Source organism: Eptatretus burgeri, chromosome 17 (genome assembly GCF_056783735.1).
Source record: "Eptatretus burgeri isolate ZD-2024b chromosome 17, Ebu_testis_v1, whole genome shotgun sequence".
NCBI lineage: Eukaryota > Metazoa > Chordata > Myxini > Myxiniformes > Myxinidae > Eptatretus > Eptatretus burgeri.
The window spans coordinates 8,870,950-8,882,436 of record NC_140977.1 but is presented as its reverse complement, the minus strand read 5'-3'; the positions used below and the strand labels follow the sequence as shown (position 1 = coordinate 8,882,436).

General features: G+C 54.5%; 1 long non-coding RNA gene across 2 annotated transcripts; it reads left to right on the top strand.

Annotated features, from left to right (window-relative positions):
* The first annotated feature begins 5,546 nt into the window (after positions 1-5,546).
* Positions 5,547-11,238, top strand: LOC147009250 (uncharacterized). 2 transcript variants are annotated; one of them, XR_015053038.1, is made up of 3 exons: positions 5,547-5,944; positions 10,932-11,033; positions 11,125-11,238. It is a non-coding gene; the product is annotated as an uncharacterized LOC147009250 (long non-coding RNA). The 2 variants fall into 2 exon arrangements; XR_015053037.1 differs by lacking the exon at positions 5,547-5,944 and adding an exon at positions 5,954-6,566.
* The last annotated feature ends 249 nt before the right edge of the window (positions 11,239-11,487 follow it).

Genomic DNA, 11,487 nt, shown 5'->3' with positions numbered 1-11,487 from the left:
CATTTCTCTCAGACAACTGAGAGTTCACCTGTGGCCCCTTTTTGTTCATGATTGAGATCTGATAGATGATTGAAAGATTTATCAATTTCCATTTGCACACGTGATGGTGAAGTATGAATGAATATAATGTTGCAATTGATTGGTTTCAGTTGCAAACATGTGGATTCAATGAGCAAACAAGTACTGATATTTGTTCAGAAGATACTGCAGTCAGGCTCACATCCAATCGGGTTAAATGCACACACCGAACAGCACTCGGTCAAGATGGAGGTTCCACACCCGGACACCCGAGAGCACCTCCGATATGTACGTATCACCACAACAACCAGTCCAGACTGGCGTTGAGGTGTTAAAAGTAGTTGTGGGCGGACGACTGGACGGTCCAGAGGTCACAAACTCGTGACTTGGTCGAGTCATTTGTGTAGAAATGAGATTTACTGTGTGTTATAATACTCGACGTCATTGCGCCGACTGGACAGGTAGACTTCACCTGATGGTCATCGCTCTTGAACTCGAAACAGATCGATGGGAACAGAAAAAACTTGGACGGCACTCGGTGGAGCGCGGACCTCTGCCAGGCTGAACAGTTCACGTTTTGTATCCACTGATAAATCGGATCTGGATTCAGACCTGAACCAAAATGTAATCGGAGTGTTCTCCTCCCTCACCCAACTCATCCATGTCGTTTCGTCTGAATCCGGCCACAAATTTTTGAGATGTTGTGTTCACAGACAACAACAGGGGTGAAAACAACGTCCGCTCACCTTGGGTGGAAACACTTGGTGGGAGGGTGAAACCTCACCCTGGTTGGGGGGTTACCTTTGAATTTTGACCGTGATGTAAATGGTCATGTTGGACCCTGTTGGTTTACCTAAGGGGTGATAGATCAATTTAAGGGCCGTCCAATCAAAGGACGTCATGCTGATGAATCATTGGCCAACGCTGGGAGCCTCATTAATTAAATTAATCAATTTATTTACTGATTATCCACACGCTTTTTCGTAATTGGCTCTGTTTGTCTGTCTGTGTCTGTGTCTGTGTCTGTCCATCCGTCACTCTTTCTCCGAAACGGTTAGAAAGAAATTCACCAAACTTGGTAGTTATGATCATCACTTGGCAAGAAGCTGTGAGTGCAGTCTCATTCTTAGCACTACCCTGATGAGGTGAGAAGGTCAAACACCAAAACATTCAATTACGGGAACATTTTAAACATTTCTTCATGAAATTTTGTCCTTGTGATCAACATTGGAGGACGTATTGTTACGAATTTGGAAGCTTACTGCGCACAACAGCCAGGTCATATAGATCAGTTATATCGGTAAGTATGTGTTTCAAGGTAGGGTCCCGTCCTATGTTTAATGGGTGATTAAGTGTACGTGCACTGCGCAGTTATTTTATGGATAGGATGTTTACCCCAACAACAACAACAACAAAACTCTGCTCGCGGCATTCTCCGTGCGTTTGCCGGCATGTGGGCGTGTGTGTGGGCAGAATTCCATATCCCAGGCGGTGTGGATTTCGCACCAAATATGGTCACGAAGCGTTTCGTTCTGGTTTGGCTCCAAATAAGGGCATGCGTCGTTTTCTGCCCAATGGGCGAGGCACGGACCAAAGCCGGGGCGGTCCTTCTCAAGAAGGCGGAGCTGCGACACGTCCACCCAAGGGGAGCAGGCGAGGGGGCAGCGGACTGCGCCCCAAAAAGGACGACGAAAGAGAATTGAGGAGTGCGTCCCGTCTGCTCGAGGCGCTTCTGTCTGCAACTGCGGCTGCCTGGATCCCGCGCATTCGAGGCGTCTCGTCTGGCGCATTACAACAAGCGGTCGACCATCTCATCATGGGAGATCACCTCGTCTCGCCTCCTCTGGGTTCGGCTGCCCTGGTCCGTTTCTTTGGCGACTGGTGCTCCAGGAAGGTGCGGTCGTCCAGCCGTGTGAAAGCGGCCAGGTAACCGGCACGTTCTCTTCCCTCAGCTCGTCTTCCCTCCGAGCTGAAGGGGCAATAAAGACCTCAAAGTCCATCTCTTTCTGGGTATTTTTGTGTGCGTGTTTGTGTCCGTGGGCCCTGTCTCTAAGTAGAATTGTTTGAGGAATTTCTTGTATATTTGATACCTTTCTGTATTCACAATAACTCTGCTCTGTGTTCCCCTCCCCAATTATTATTTTAAATAAATATCCCTTTTGTTGAATGTACCAGCTCGTTTCTGTGTTTCTTTCATTGGCTTAGCATGGTGCGTGTTGGGAAATAGTGAAGCGGCAAATTGTTCAAATGGACCGACAGGCCTCGGAAACCATCCGTCCGGGTTACACACGGTTCGAGCACGGTCACGGCTCGTTCCACCCGAGCCTAGCTGAGGGTGTGAATTCCCCGGTAAGCTTTGCCACGTGGGTACTTAGGTATATTGAAGTTGTTAATTAACCCTACCCCGCGCGGTCGAATTATTGGTGATTCATGGTCCTGTAAGGGGCCCGTGCCTTTCGGACTTATCCGCGGATCATGACCTAAATTCCGGTGTGTTCGGTGGAGCCGACTCCACTGCTCTCCCGAGCGGTCGTGCTCTCCACCAATACCCGGAACCACAACAGTATGAAGTATGAAGGAAGGACTTGTAGTCACAGGGGTCAAAACGGAAAATTTGTAAACTCAGAATTTGGTATTTGGTCAATCTTGGTGGAACGTTTTCCCAAATTTCAACCTTCATTTAGGTGGGAAGTGTTGGGATTTACGATGGTGTCACATCGACTTCACTCTTGTATTTCGTTGTTTTATGTGGTGTTGGGTGAAGGATCAATTGTCATGCAAGTGATTTGAAGGGAATATTTGTATAAATGGAGATTGTGTATGATATCTGGTTTAGCACATTTGGACTCACTGAGTTGTGGATTAAAGAGTATTGTTCTTTTTCAGGGAAACAATGAGGATTCGGTCTCCCGTTCCCTCCCCTCACACTCACAAATTCCTCCCCTTTCCCTCCACTCACACTCCCTCCCTTTTCACTCCCCTCACACTCCCTCCCTTTTCCTTCCCCTCACACTCCCTCCCTTTTCCCTCCCCTCACACTCCCTCCCCTTTCCCTCTCCTCACACTCCCTCCCCTTTCCTTTCCCTCACACTCCCTCCCCTTTTCCTCCCCTCACACTCCCTCCCCTTTCCCTCCCCTCTCACTCCCTCCCCACTCCCTCCCCTCTCACTCCCTCCCCACTCCCTCCCCACTTCCTCCCCTCTCACTCCCTCCCCTCTCCCTCCCCTCACACTCCCTCCCCTTCCCCTCCCATTTCCCTCCCCTTTCCCTCTCCCTCCCCTTCCCCTCCCCTTTCCCTCTCCCTCCCCTTCCCTCCCCTTTCCCTCCCCTTCCCCCCTCCCCTTTCCCTCTCACTCCCCCTCCCTTTTCCCTCTCCCTCTCCCTCCCTCCCCTTTCCCTCTCCCTCCCCTTTCCCTCTCCCTCCCCTTTCCCTCCTCTTTCCCTCTCCCTCCCCTCCCCTTTCCCTCCCCTCCCTTTCCCTCTCCCTCCCCTTTCCCTCCCCTCCCCTTTCCCTCTCCCTCCCCTTTCCCTCTCCCTCCCCTCCCTTTCCCTCTCCCTTCCCCTCCCATTTCCCTCCCTTTCCCTCTCCCTCCCCTTCCCCTTTCCCTCCCCTTCCCCTCCCCCTCCCTCCCCTCCCCTTTCCCTCTCCCTCCCCTTCCCCTCCCCTTCCCCTCCCCTTTCCCTCTCTCCTCCCCTTTCCCTCTCCCTCCCTCCCCTTTCCCTCTCCCTTCCCCTCCCCTTTCCCTCCCCTTTCCTCCCCTTCCCCTTTCCCTCCCCTTCCCCTCCCCTTCCCCTCCCCTTTCCCTCTCCCTCCCCTTCCCCTCCCCTTTCCCTCTCCCTCCCCTTTCCCTCTCCCCTCCCCTTTCCCTCTCCCCTCCCCTCTCCCTCCCCTCCCTCCCCTCTCCCTCCCCCACCCTCTCCCTCCCCTCTCCCTCCCCACCCCTCTCCCTCCCCTCTCCCTCCCCTCCCCTCTCCCTCCCCCTCCCCTCCCTCCCCCTCCCCTCTCCCTCCCCCTCCCCTCCCTCCCCTCCCCCCTCCCCTCCCTCCCCTCCCCTTCTCTCCCCTTCCCTCTCCCTCCCCTCCCCTTTCCCTCCCCTTCCCCTCCCCTTTCCCTCTTCCCTCCCCTTCCCCTCCCCTTTCCCTCTCCCTCCCCTTTCCCTCTCCCCTCCCCTCCCCTCTCCCTCCCCTCCCCTCTCCCTCTCCCCCTCCCCTCTCCCTCCCCTTCTCTCCCCTCCCCTCCCCTCCCCTCCCCTCCCCTTCCCTCCCCCTCCCCTCCCCTTCCCCTCCCCCTCCCCTTCCCCTCCCCTCCCCTCCCCCTCCCCCTCCCCTTCCCCTCCCCTCCCCTCCCCTCCCCTTCCCCTCCCCCTCCCCTCCCCTCCCCTTCCCCTCCCCCTCCCCCTCCCCTTCCCCTCCCCTCCCCTCCCCTTCCCCTCCCCTCCCCCTCCCCTTCCCCTCCCCTCCCCCTCCCCTTCCCCTCCCCTCCCTCCCCTTCCCCTCCCCTCCCCCTCCCCTTCCCCTCCCCTCCCCTTCCCTCTCCCTCCCCTTCCCCTCCCCTCCCCTCTCCCTCCCCTTCCCCTCCCCTTTCCCTCTCCCTCCCTTCCCCTCCCCCTCCCCTCCCCTCCCCTCCCCTTCCCCTCCCCTTTCCCTCTCCCTCCCCTTCCCCTCCCCTCCCCTTCCCCTCCCCTTTCCCTCTCCCTCCCCTTCCCCTTCCCTCCCCTTCCCTCCCCTCTCCCTCCCCTTCCCCTCCCCTCCCTTTCCCTCTCCCTCCCCTTCCCCTCCCCTCCCCTTTCCCTCTCCCTCCCCTTCCCCTCCCCTCCCCTCCCCTTCCCCTCCCCTCCCTCCCCTCCCCTTCCCCTCCCCTCCCCTTCCCCTCCCCTCCCCCTCCCCTCCCCTTCCCTCCCCTCCCCTCCCCTTCCCCTCCCCTCCCCTCCCCTTCCCCTCCCCTCCCCTTTCCCTCTCCCTCCCCTTCCCCTCCCTTTCCCTCTCCCTTCCCCCTCCCCTTTCCCCTCCCCTCCCCCTCCCCTCCCCTTCCCCTCCCCTCCCCTCCCCTTCCCCTCCCCTCCCCTCCCCTCCCCTTTCCCTCTCTCCCTCCCCTTCCCCTCCCCTCCCCTTTCCCTCTCCCTCCCCTTCCCCTCCCCTCCCCTTTCCCTCTCCCTCCCCTTCCCCTCCCCTCCCTTTCCCTTTCCCTCTCCCTCCCCTTCCCCTCCCCTCCCCTCCCCTTTCCCTCTCCCTCCCCTTCCCCTCCCCTCCCCTTTCCCTCTCCCTCCCCTTTCCCTCCCCTCCCCTTTCCCTCTCCCTCCCCTTCCCCTCCCCTCCCCTTTCCCTCTCCCTCCCCTTCATGTCGATGTTTCAGTGAAGGACCAGTTTATTCTGCGCAGACCCTCGTTACGTCATGACGTCATACAACACAACGCTGCACTGAACACACCGTCAGGTTTAACGGTGAAATATGAAGATTTTTTGAAATAAATGAGAGATTCGATCATCCAAGGGAACACACCAGACACACAGAGTCATCATCAGGACGTTGATAATGGAAGTTTTACATTTAATAAAATATTTCATGAAGAGGGTTTAATCACGATCACGTGTGTCCCGCCCCGAGGGAAACAATCACGGATCGAACGTTCTGGTGTTTTCTCCTCACCGACACGAGTTCGAATCAACGATAGTTACTGCACTTCAACTCGTCATTGTCATTGAGAGGGCGGGGGGCATGTGAGTGACTACACGTTTGACGTCACAATGACGCGGTCATATCACAACAACGCGTTGTCTTGGCAATCTGTTCTGACTGAGATCGCTGTGAACGGAAAACCGTGAAGATGGCGCGTTTGAGAATTCCGAACTTTATCCTCTTCAGGATTAACCAGGGATTTATTTTATCCATCAAGATGTTTCGATTCTTGAGGAAAAGACGACAAAGGTATTTCCCGCGGGTTTTCCCACAACGTTGATTGATTTTATCTTTTCATCACGAGTACAGGCTCAGTGCGCTGGCAGGATGGCCTAGGCCCCGGAGCAGGCGCAAGTTCAGTTTATTTTCACCACCCGAACAACAACAACATTGTACTTGCTGCTTTATTCCAAGCAGCCTGCAGATGGTGATCCGTTTCCGTGTCTTGTCCGACTCCAAGGGGCTCGAAGAGCCTCAAACCAGGCCCAAGGCAGGGACACCTTGTTGTTTATTCGGCCCATGTCTGTACAACCGTATCTCTGGCTTGTGCTGTATTCCTGAGTGTGGAGTTTCATTGAGTTTATTTTGTTGAGATATCGTTCAATCAGAGTCCACCTGTGTGTAAGTCGGGAATTGGTAAAGCGACACACCTGGACTAACCTGAAGAAGTTACCACGTGATGACGGGAGGATAACCTCATTGTGTAAACTTGGAAATGAACTTTTACTTACGAACAACACAGTGAACAATGTCACTTTTCCTCTCATAACAATGTTTGGATCTTGCTGCACGTGCGAACAGCTGTTCTCCACTTCCATCACATTTAGAACCAGAAGGGCACTTGGTGGAGCGCACACCTCCACTAGATCTGGTAACTCCCCCGACCCCCACCCCGCTCTCTTTTTTTTTGTCTCATCCTTGCTCTGCAACCTCCAATTACTGTGCAGCACTCTCCTCCCACACCTCCCTCCCCTCCCGTTACAGTGCAAAACTCTCCTCCCACACCTCCCTCCCCTCCCGTTACAGTGCAAAACTCTTCTCCCACACCTCCCTCCCCTCCCCTTACAGTGTAGAACTCTCCTCCCACACCTCCCTCCCCTCGCCTAACAGTGTAGAAATCTACTCCCTCCCTCTCCCGTTGTAGTGCAGCACTCTCCTCCCACACCTCCCTCCCCTCCCGTTACAGTGTAGAACTCTCCTCCCACACCTCCCTCCCTCTCCCGTTACAGTGCAGCACTCTCCTCCCACACCTCCCTCCCTCTCCCGTTACAGTGCAGCACTCTCCTCCCACACCTCCCTCCCTCTCCCGTTACAGTGCAGCACTCTCCTCCCACACCACCCTCCCTTCCCGTTACAGTGTAGAACTCTCCTCCCCTCCCGTTACAGTGTAGAACTCTCCTCCCACACCTCCCTCCCCTCCCGTAACAGTGTAGAACTCTCCTCCCACACCTCCCTCGCTCTCCCGTTACAGTGGAGCACACACCTCCCAGACCTGCCTGCCCTCGCGTTGCAGTGTAGAACGCTCCTCCCACACCTCCCTCCCTCTCCCGTTACAGTGCAGCACTCTCCTCCCACACCTCCCTCCCCTCCCGTTGCAGTGTAGAACTCTCTTTCCACACCTCCTTCCCCTCCCGTTGCAGTGTAGAACTCTCCTCCCACACCTCCCTGCCCTCCCGTTACAGTGTAGAACTCTCCTCCCGCACCTCCCTCCCCTCCCGTTACAGTGTAGACTCTCCTCCCACACCTCCCTCCCCTCCCGTTACAGTGCAAAACTCTCCTCCCACACCTCCCTCCCCTCCCGTTGCAGTGTAGAACTCTCCTCCCACACCTCCCTCCCTCTCCCGTTACAGTGCAGCACTCTCCTCCCACACCACCCTCCAGTCCCGTTACAGTGTATAACTCTCCTCCCACACCTCCCTCCCCTCCCGTTACAGTGTAGAACTCTCCTCCCACACCTCCCTCCCTCTCCCGTTACAGTGCAGCACTCTCCTCCCACACCTCCCTCCCTCTCCCGTTACAGTGCAGCACTCTCCTCCCACACCTCCCTCCCTCTCCCGTTACAGTGCAGCACTCTCCTCCCACACCACCCTCCCTTCCCGTTACAGTGTAGAACTCTCCTCCCCTCCCGTTACAGTGTAGAACTCTCCTCCCACACCTCCCTCCCCTCCCGTAACAGTGTAGAACTCTCCTCCCACACCTCCCTCCCTCTCCCGTTACACTGCAGCACTCTCCTCCCACACCTGCCTCCCTCCCTCTCCCGTTACAGTGCAGCACTCTCCTGCCAGACCTCCCTCCCCTCCCGTTACAGTGCAGCACTCTCCACCCACACCTCCCTCCCTCTCCCGTTACAGTGCAGCACTCTCCTCCCACACCTTCCTCCCCTCCCGTTGCAGTGTAGAACTCTCTTCCCACACCTCCCTCCCCTCCCGTTGCAGTGTAGAACTCTCCTCCCACACCTCCCTCCCCTCCCATTACAGTGTAGACTCTCCTCCCACACCTCCCTCCCTCTCCCGTTACAGTGCAACACTCTCCTCCCACACCTCCCTCCCCTCCCGTTGCAGTGTAGAACTCTCCTCCCACACCTCCCTCCCTCCCCCGTTGCAGTGCAGCACTCTCCTCCCACACCACCCTCCAGTCCCGTTACAGTGTATAACTCTCCTCCCACACCTCCCTCCCCTCCCGTTACAGTGTAGAACTCTCCTCCCACACCTTCCTCCCCTCCCGTTACAGTGTAGAACTCTCCTCCCACACCTCCCTCCCCTCCCGTTACAGTGTAGAACTCTCCTCCCACACCTCCCTCCCCTCCCGTTACAGTGTAGAACTCTCCTCCCACACCTCCCTCCCCTCCCGTTACAGTGTAGAACTCTCCTCCCACACCTCCCTCCCCTCCCGTTACAGTGTAGAACTCTCCCACACCTCCCTCCCCTCCCGTTACAGTGTCGAACTCTCCTCCCACACCTCCCTCCCTCTCCCGTTACAGTGCAGCACTCTCCTCCCACACCACCCTCCCTTCCCGTTACAGTGTAGAACTCTCCTCCCCTCCCGTTACAGTGTAGAACTCGCCTCCCACACCTCCCTCCCTCTCCCGTTACAGTGCAGCACTCTCCACCCACACCTCCCTCCCTCTCCCGTTACAGTGCAGCACTCTCCTCCCACACCTCCCTCCCCTCCCGTTACAGTGTAGACTCTCCTCCCACACCTCCCTCCCCTCCCGTTGCAGTGTAGAACTCTCCTCCCACACCTCCCTCCCCTCCCGTTACAGTGTAGACTCTCCTCCCACACCTCCCTCCCTCTCCCATTACAGTGCAGCACTCTCCTCCCACACCACCCTCCAGTCCCATTACAGTGTATAACTCTCCTCCCACACCTCCCTCCCCTCCCGTTACAGTGTAGAACTCTCCTCCCACACCTCCCTCCCCTCCCGTTACAGTGTCGAACTCTCTCCCACACCTCCCTCCCCTCCTCTTACAGTGTCGAACTCACCTCCCACACCTCCCTCCCTCTCCCGTTGCAGTGCAGCACTCTCCTCCCACACCTCCCTCCCCTCCCAGTGTAGAACTATCCTCCCACACCTCCCTCCCCTCCCGTTACAGTGTAGAACTATCCTCCCACACCTTCCTCCCCTCCCGTTAGTGTCGAACTCTCCTCCCACACCTCCCTCCACTCCCGTTACAGGGCAGCACTCTCCTCCCACACCTCCCTCCCCCTCCCGTTACAGTGCAGCTCTCGCCTTTTTTTCTTTTCCTTTCTCTTTTCCTTTCTCTTTTCCTTGCTGTTTTTTTCTCTCTCTATTATTTTCCCTCTATTATTTTCCCCTCTCTATTATTTCCCCTCTATTATTTCCCCTCTCTATTATTTTCCCTCTCTATTATTTCCCCTCTCTATTATTCTCCCTCTCGCTCTCTCTCTCTCCCTTCCCCACCATTAGTATTTCCCTCGGTGAAGCGATGGATGGTATTTGCGAGTATAATAATTATTGCCAGTGTACCCACCCTCTGTGTGGGTCGAGTTTGCACATGACTTGCTCAAAAAACTATTGTCTGTGTTTTGCAAAAAGACTGTAGACGTTTGTATGATGTGTGTCTAAAAGGTTCTGTATGGTCTCAAGGGTACGTTCCAATAGTAGTTTGGGTCAAAACTCCAAAGGATAAAATCTCAAAAGGATGTTAATGTCAAAGGGGTCTGAAGGGATCTGAAGTGTCCAAAAAGGTCGAAGTGGTCTCAAGGGTCAAAAGTGCCAAATGGTCAAGGGTCCAATCAGTCTAAAAGGGGTTTAAGGCTGTCTAGCATGTCTAAGGGGAATGAAGAGTGGGTGATAAGGTCAAAGAGGTCTATAGGGAGTCAAGGGACTTAAGGGGTATAAAGGTCTCAAGGTTCTAGGAGTCTGAAAAGGGGTCGAGATGGTATGAAGGACTTTTCTCTCCTCATAAACAGTTGTGCATCACTCCACCAAACTTGATAGTTATGATCACCACATGGCAAGAATATGCAAGAGCATGATCATTGTTGGCCCCTGAGCCCCTGGGGTGGGGTCAAAAGGTGAAATAAAAAATGCAACGACGGGCACATTTCGAAACGTCTTTGTCATGTCATGTTGGACATGCAATCAACATTTGGGACTCATGAAATATGCAACGATTTTTGGATTTGACCCCTGGTTCATGCCCCAGGGGGTAGGGACTTGTGGTCACAGGAGTCAAAACAGAAATATTTTAACCCTTTGAACCCTGAGCTCCTTGGATTTTCAGCTTCCCTATCCTGAGCTCCCTGTTGAAAAATCCAGCCAATCGGGTGCATGGACGTTTGAAGAGTGGCCGGTAAACCCACCGCTCGGGTCTACGGAGGTTTGAAGGCGTGGCTGGTAAACCCGCTGCTCGGCTTTATGGAGGTTTGAATAGTGGCCGATAAACCCGCCATTCGGTTGTATGGTGGTTTGAATCACGGCTGGTAAAACGGATCCTTGGTTTCAAAGGGTTAAACGGAAAATTTGGCATCAATCTTGGAATGTTTTCCCATCTTTCAACCTTGCTTTCGGTGGGAAGCGTGGGGATTTACGATGGCGTGCCATCAACCTCGCTCTCGTGTTTTCTTGTTTTATGTCGTGTTGAGTGAAGGAATGATCCATTGGAGTGCAAATGAGTTGAAGGAAAGATTTGTTTTCATGGAGAATGTGTGTGATATCTGGTTTAGCAAATTTGTACTCGGTTATGGATTGAAGAGTTTTGTTCTTTTTCAGGAATGCAAAGATGAATCGGTCTCAAGATTCTCCAGATGTTACTGTGAAGGAACCAAGACCATCGACTCCGTCAATGAAAATCTCCCTATGGAATTGTCTCAAGTAAATACGTTGCATTGAAACTCGTTTTTTTTGGATGCATCTTCCTCACAAAGTGTGTAACAAATTGACTTTTCAATCCTTTTCTCCTTAGGAAAAAATACAGAAGATTTAAAACGATGTGGAAACGTGGTGCTGCCAGACATTCCACATAAGTAATGGAAAAAATATCCCTTCAGGATGTCATGACGTGAAACGCACAAACATGTAAAATGATATTCCTTTTCGAGAGAAGGATTAAACCTCACGCCATCGCATCTCGATCACATTTTACTCATTTATTGTTATCTGTGCCATAGATAAGGGGTTGTGGGGTTGGAGTACCTCAACGTGCTTGCACTGTCCTCTGACCTGTCTAGCCTGTATTGGAATCTGGACCAAGATATTGTTGCGAATTCGCGCCCGCCGGCGTGCGATCGGCCGCTCGACTCGAATGGCGGCCGCCTCGCCCACCAGA